This window comes from Rhyacophila brunnea, unplaced genomic scaffold, assembly GCF_057557595.1.
Source record: "Rhyacophila brunnea isolate RB1 unplaced genomic scaffold, BYU_Rbru_1.0 scaffold_62, whole genome shotgun sequence".
Taxonomy (NCBI): domain Eukaryota; kingdom Metazoa; phylum Arthropoda; class Insecta; order Trichoptera; family Rhyacophilidae; genus Rhyacophila; species Rhyacophila brunnea.
Genome location: NW_028233299.1, coordinates 1,597,651 through 1,605,069, shown reverse-complemented (window position 1 = coordinate 1,605,069; position 7,419 = coordinate 1,597,651).

The window sequence follows — 7,419 nt, the reverse complement described above, 5'->3', positions numbered from 1 at the left end:
GTATAAAATTCATTTGGAATCAATTATTTTTTGGTATATTTTATACGATTTATTGTTTTCGAAATGAATGGCTGTTTTGAAATAAGTTTAAGCAAATTATTACTATTGAAAGCCGAATTATTAGAATCATTCAATGAATATACCATAATTAAGGTGATTCGATACTATAAGCTTATAAAAATAATACATATCCAACTGGTATCAAGCATGCTTTTTTTTGCATTGAAATTAAATTAAATTTTTTAATTTTTGGTGGGTTATTCAGCTTCAATAAGATATTCTAAAAGACAAATTAATACATAATGCTGTTTTTAAGATAAGATACTTGAATTATTTTACGAAGTTAAGTCAATTTATATCATTTTTATAAAAACCAACGAGAAAAAATATTTATTAGACATAAATATCGAATGTTTTCTTTGTGATCTTTGAATTGAAATAAAAAAGAAATTACAAAATATTTTTAATTAACTGTATTGAATCGCTTCAAATAAAAGTCTAAAGAGAATTATAATTGGAAAATTGTGCGCCCTTTTAAATTTAAAACTAAATCATTAATTAAGATTAAGTATATGATAGATAAATTTCCAATATATTATATTACTCGGGTCTGTTAAACCTATAAATTAGTGCACCATAATCACAGTATACATGATATAACGAGAATCAAAATTTTTAACATTTTGAAAATTTGTATCTTTAATGTTAAAGCAAACCAAATAAAATATTTTGTCATTGTAAAGTTTAAATTGAACTTAGAGAGTTTGATTTTGAAACAGTTTCATATATAACAGTAATTAATGGAAAAAATCAGCCAAATGTATTATGATATTTATGTATTATTCTGTTTTAGAGCATTGAAAATTACAAGAATGCTGGCGTATTGGATAAATGTTTTTATATATGTATTTCTGAAAAATATAAAATTTTAATAGTATGAAATATTATAAGCATATTAATCGAATTATAAATACATAAAACATACGTAAATGATTAGAAAATTTTGATGTATCAAATATCATGCAATAAATTTACTATTCTTTTATCAATTTCGAGATAGTCTACTATAAATAAGAGAAACATATTAATTGGATTGTAAATACACAAACATACTTAAATTATTATAAAAATTATATGATTAATTATTATTACATAAGCGAATTCTAGACATTCTATTAAAAATAGGCAAAGTATATTAATTAGATTGTTAAACCACACAATACATTCGCTTATTAAAAAATTAAATTTATATTAAAGAGCAAATCTAATATCTATTTGGTTTTATAATTAAAAAATTCAAAGATTGTATGGTTAAGAAAATTGATCCCCAATAAATAAATTTTAATGGAATTCAAAGACTTTAATTTAGATATAAAACTTTTGAACGGTCTAACAGAAAATGAATATATTAATCCGACTAAAATACAGAAACAAGTGATACCGTATGTTTTAGAAAGAAAATCTGTGATTGCAAGCAGCATGACGGGATCTGGAAAGACGCTTGCCTTTTTAATCCCAATTCTACAAAAGTTGAATGCGCTCAAATGGAAGAGAGAAGACGGGCTTGGTGCTCTAGTTTTAACGCCTACCCGTGAATTAGCGGTTCAAATTTTTGAAACACTGAACAAAATAGGAAAATATATAAATTTATCAGCGGGCACGGTTATAGGAGGAATAGAAAAAAACAAAATATCAAGGAATATGGAAATAGTGCCACAGTTATCAATAATAATAGCCACGCCGGGAAGATTACTTCATTATTTTCAGGAATCGTATTATTTTAATGCCAATAATTTACAGTTTTTAGTGCTTGATGAAGCTGATAAAATGATTGAAATGGGATTTAAAGAGGATATAGAGGACATAATTGAATTTATTAACAAAGATAGACAAACCCTTTTATTTTCAGCAACTCCAAACTCAATCGCAAGCAAGATTAAGTGTCTGAGTATGCAAGACTATGAAATCGCTTTTGAAGAGTGTGCTACAGAAAATGTACCCAAACAACTCAAACAGATGTATTTTAATATGGAATGTATGGAAAAGAAGGTTAATTTTTTGTATGAGTGCATTCAAAATAACTTGAAAAGAAAGGCAATTGTGTTTTTTTCAACTTGTAAAGAAGTCAAATTTTTTTATCTTCTGTTTTCAAAAATGTTTAGAGGACGAAATGGGAAAGAAGTATTTTATATGTTGAATGGTAATATGAAACAAGAAAGGCGAATAGAGTTATTTAAGACTTTTAAAGATGCGAGGGATGGTATTTTATTTTGTACTGATTTGGGGTCGAGAGGATTGGATTTTCAAAATGTGAATTTGGTTGTGCAATATGACTGTCCAGAAAGTGTAGAAACATATTTTCATAGAATAGGAAGAACGGCTAGAAATGAAAAAGAAGGAACAAGCATTCTTTATCTCTTAAAGGAAGAGTTGAAAATCATTAAAGATATAGGAAAGGGAAAGTCTTTTATCTGTGAGGCTAAAGATAGTGCTGTAAATTCCGAGGATACTAGAATAACTATTTTCGAAAAAAAACATAAACCTAAAAAAGATGTAAAGTCCCTTGTTAGAAAAATCATCAAGGAAAATATTGAGATAGAAAGTTTCGGACATAAATATCTGAAGAGCTACAAAAGGTTTCTAGAACTTAACAGTAAAAGATACTTTAAAAATATTGTTGACGAGGTTGATAAAATGAAACAGTGGTTTGGCTTAAAGGAAAGCTTTTAATAAATTAAGATTTTTTAACTAATATATTTGCATTTGCGATTTTCACTATAATTATTGAAAATATTAGAAAAAATGACAGAAACATATTCCGATTATAATTTTATTAATTCTTTATTATAAACTCAGCAAAGGCCAACATATTGTTAAAATTGGACAACAATTGATGTTTAATGCAAACTTTCTTTTGAGATTTTCATGTAAAATAAATTTTAAATGCTGAAAATTCCCACCTGTACTCGGCCAACTATTTGGAATATAAAATAGACAAGAGACATATTTTTTTTACTTTTATAAATAGAAAATATGATGGAACTTTTCTTTATTCAAATTACATAACATATATAAAGTTTAATTTGGTATATTTCCAAAGGGTAAAGACTTAAATCCCATTTCTTGAATAATTATGCTTAAATTCAGATAAGATATTCACTATAAAAATATAGTGTAGAATATCATAAATTAATATTGATCGATTCTGACATATAAATGCCAAAGAAATAATGGGGTTAAAAATCAAACAAGGCATATTAGAGATAGCTTATATGTTCTTAAACGATTTAATGGTTTAAAACAATTTAACAGAAATAATTAAATTAGAAAAAAATATTAAAGAAAATACTTAAAATATAAAGTGAATTTTAAAGGAATTAACAAAAAAAATAAAGATAAATATTATTAAATTTATATGCGGTAGGAAATAAAAAAAAATTGATTTTTACAAAAAAGATAAAAATAAAAAATTGTTCAAGCCTGAATTTAGCCAAAATAAAGCACATCTAAGAAGTGTTAATATTAAAGAACGCTCTATCTTGAAAGCATAAACTATTTATGGCAATGATAACTTTTGACGAAACAAAATTACGCATAAAGAGATGATTTTATTAATGTAGAAAATCAAAAAAAATTGCTTTGAATATAAGAAACAATCATTAACGTTCAACGTTATGAAATTATTCTTTCTTGTCTCAAAGAATAAAACAGCTGTAAAATTAAAAATAGTTAATAGAGTTGATAAATAAGTGATAGATAGGGAAAATAATTTTTCATGAGGAGGAGTTTACGAGAAAATAATATATAGAAACCGAATTTGCTACAATAAACATCGATTAAATATATTTAATTTTTTTTGAAAATTTGTGACCATATATAGCCTTAAAATTGATGCTACTATAAATATTCATAATTAGATTTATAGAAATATATAGACGTGCTCACCTTCCATGATTCGTATATTAAGAAGTTTGGAATGGAAGTGGAGGCATACACTAACAATAATTTGGAAGAAAGATACTTGAATCAATTATTTTGAAAGATGAATATGTAGAGGAATGCTTTATAGAGACGGGAAGGGAGTATAGTTGAGGAAGATAGTTGAATTAATAAGACTTTAAAAGTGAATATGCAGAGGAATGTTGCAAAGAGACAGACGAAGTATAATCGAGGGGGTGAAGAAACTTGAAACAATAATTTTGGAAAAGTGAATATATAGAGGAATGTTGTTAAGAGAAGGGAAGAAAAATATAGTTGAGGAAGACACTTGAGTTAACAATATTTGAAAAGCGAATATGTACAGGGACTGGTTAAGAATATAATGAGATTGAAAGCAGTGTAAATATGTTGTGACTATTAGAGCTACTAAAAATTTTCTTTATGTGAAAAAGGGTAAAAAACAAGATAAAACTAGCCTTTAAGCAAATTTACTGTGTATTTGTATGTAACATAATTTCAGCCATTGGAATTTAATCTAATTAATAAATTGAACTTATAAAAAAACATATACAATACATCAATATAGACATGATAGCTTATTTTTCATGCATATATATGAAATATTCATTTTATTATTATCTTTAGAGGGGTCACTTATTTTTTCATTTGCAAAATATTGCCTATTGCTGGTTTTCTACATTCAATAAATAGAGATAATAATATCGAATATTAAAGATACATTTTATTTGAATTAAAAAGGCTAAAACTCGATAGGTTAAAAAAATCAGCAATCGATCAAGGAAAAAACACAGAGAAGAATATTGTTTCAATTTGATTCATCTAAAAATATCATCTTTTTAAAATACTTGTATTTCCTTTCCGAAAACTCACTCTATTATCAGCCCCTCACATAGCCTTTACCTCACCCAATATCAAATTTAATCATAATATTACGAAAATTACTGAATATTCTAAGTAAATACACCTATAAATCAACCAACAAAACTATAATTGTACAGACCTTAACATATATAGTCGTTAGTCCATATTTCTAAGTTACTACTATACTATTCCGTACGAACCACTAAGCAATAATCGATTCTTATACAGATTAATGACATCAAAGGTTATGTTCGTTTATTTTGCATTGGTTCTGTTTAGCGACGAATAATGCATTCGCTTTCTTCGTTTTATTCAATGCACAATGTTTCCGTTAAAAATACGATTTAAACCTTTAGTTATTTATTGGCTCATAAATATTTACCAACACTCTATACTACCTAATTTATTTTGAGATCATTTTAAATGATCATACTATCTATCAGTAATGCAAATTATTTACGGCAAGTAGGCTAACTTACATTTATTTTCGATAAATTAAAATAAGATGGTTTATTCACAGACATCTCCCAAAAATATTATAGTTTTGACGCTTCCATTGGAAAAAAATATAAAATAGATTATCATATAAAAAAATGCACATGTAGATAGACTCACAATCTTCATTATAGCCACACTATCAAAAGCGACCCACATGATTTGTCAACCTATATAATTTCATTATTAATGATCGAACAGAGCAGACTGCTTTTTGTGAGATATTTTTTAGCTTGAACCAAATCACATGCCTAAGAAATTTCACTAGTAGATTCGCTATTCTGGCCCTCTTAAATTTTTATTAAGCGACTAATTTTCTTGTCAATTTTTACGCACTGCGGAGGGTTTTTAGCGATAATTAAAAAAAATCCCGCCTGGAATTTCGCCCACCCCCAAAATTAAGATTATATGCTTTAAAACTATTTGTTTTTTCAATAATATAATTACAAATATTTTGTATTGTTTTATTATCGAAAAAAATTTTATTCATTAATTGAATATATTAATATAAAGACTTTTAAAAAAAATACATAAAATATATGGCTTTTATATTTCGCTTCTATCAAATTTAATAAAAATTAATGTTTATCTATTTTCTTATAAATTATTTTCCCGTTCTAATTAGAAAACCAATACTTTTGATATTTACATCTTAGAAAATATTTCTGTTCATGTTATTTATTTTTTTAATTTTTTGACTCTTTCTCGATTTTATAAAGATAGTGAATTCTTCGATCCATATATAATTTTAATATATTTTATTATTCATAATTTATATATCTTTAAATCATGTAACAAAATCATAATATTATAATACAAAAATTCGGAAATTTTTAAAGGCATACCATAATTGTCTTTTTCATAAATATAAAAATTTAATAACGGGTTCGCGAAGTCGAGGAAAAATTGTTGGAAATTTATAAAAATACATTGAAGTATATTTTATTTCTACGCACACAAAAATACCATTCAAATTAAATTTATATAAACGCATAATATCTTGAATTTCTCATTTGGAATACTAAACTATAAAAGGGGAGGTTAATCTAATATTTTAGTTCGAAAATGTTTTTTTTTGTGATTAGTGATGGACTAAAATGCCAAGTATAGCACATGATATATATAAAACCCAACATAATGATTTATTTCTTTTTAATAAAAAAATAATATGCTGGAACATTCATTGAAAACAAATGTTGTTCCCATTAAATTTAAAAATTATATTAACATAAGCTACAAGATTAAATGATGTTTATATAGAGTAAAATTTCCTATAATATTTTAAGAATAATAAAATTTAAAGTCCTACAACTATTAATATTTATAATATTAACACGTCAAGACATGTAGAAATAAATGGTATATTTTTATTTATGGTTTATGTTTCTTTTTATCAATTTTATCTATTTAGACGTGTTCAGCCCATTGGGAATATTGCACAACTCCTTGATGCATATTTTGAGACTTTCCCAGATCTATCTTCATCAACTGCTCTTCTTCACTCAAATGAGATGAGTTAAAGTGTCTTACGAAGTGTGAGAGCTTGCATGTATGCTTCTAATCCGTTCATGATTTTTAACTCCTTAACATTTTTTTCATGTAATTTTGTAACCACTCCATCATAACTCGTTACATATGGTATTATACTTGTTTTAAATTTGTAAATTAAACTTAGATTTACTCTAAAGATGGTTACGCGTAATTTCCGCCATATAAAAAAAGATGGGCTATGAAATATTATATTCCCAGGCCAAAAGCATGATTGCTGTCTAAATAATCAAAATTAGTAAATACTATTAAAAAAGCATATTGCTATAGAAATACTATGATATAGAGTAGGTTATGGTTGCAGCATTTTATTGTGAAGAAGAGTTAATTAAAAAACACCTATCTGCCTAGAATGGACATTTATAAACGATTGAAGGTATCGGTGACATAATATTGAGGGAAAACAGAGGAGAAATAACAAATAAACTTATGCAAATCTAAACTATTGATATAATAGAACTTCATGAATTAGAAGATAAGTAAATTTACTTGAGTAATAGAAAACAGTATAATACACAATAAAGTGTCTAAAAATCTACATTTAAATATTTTAAA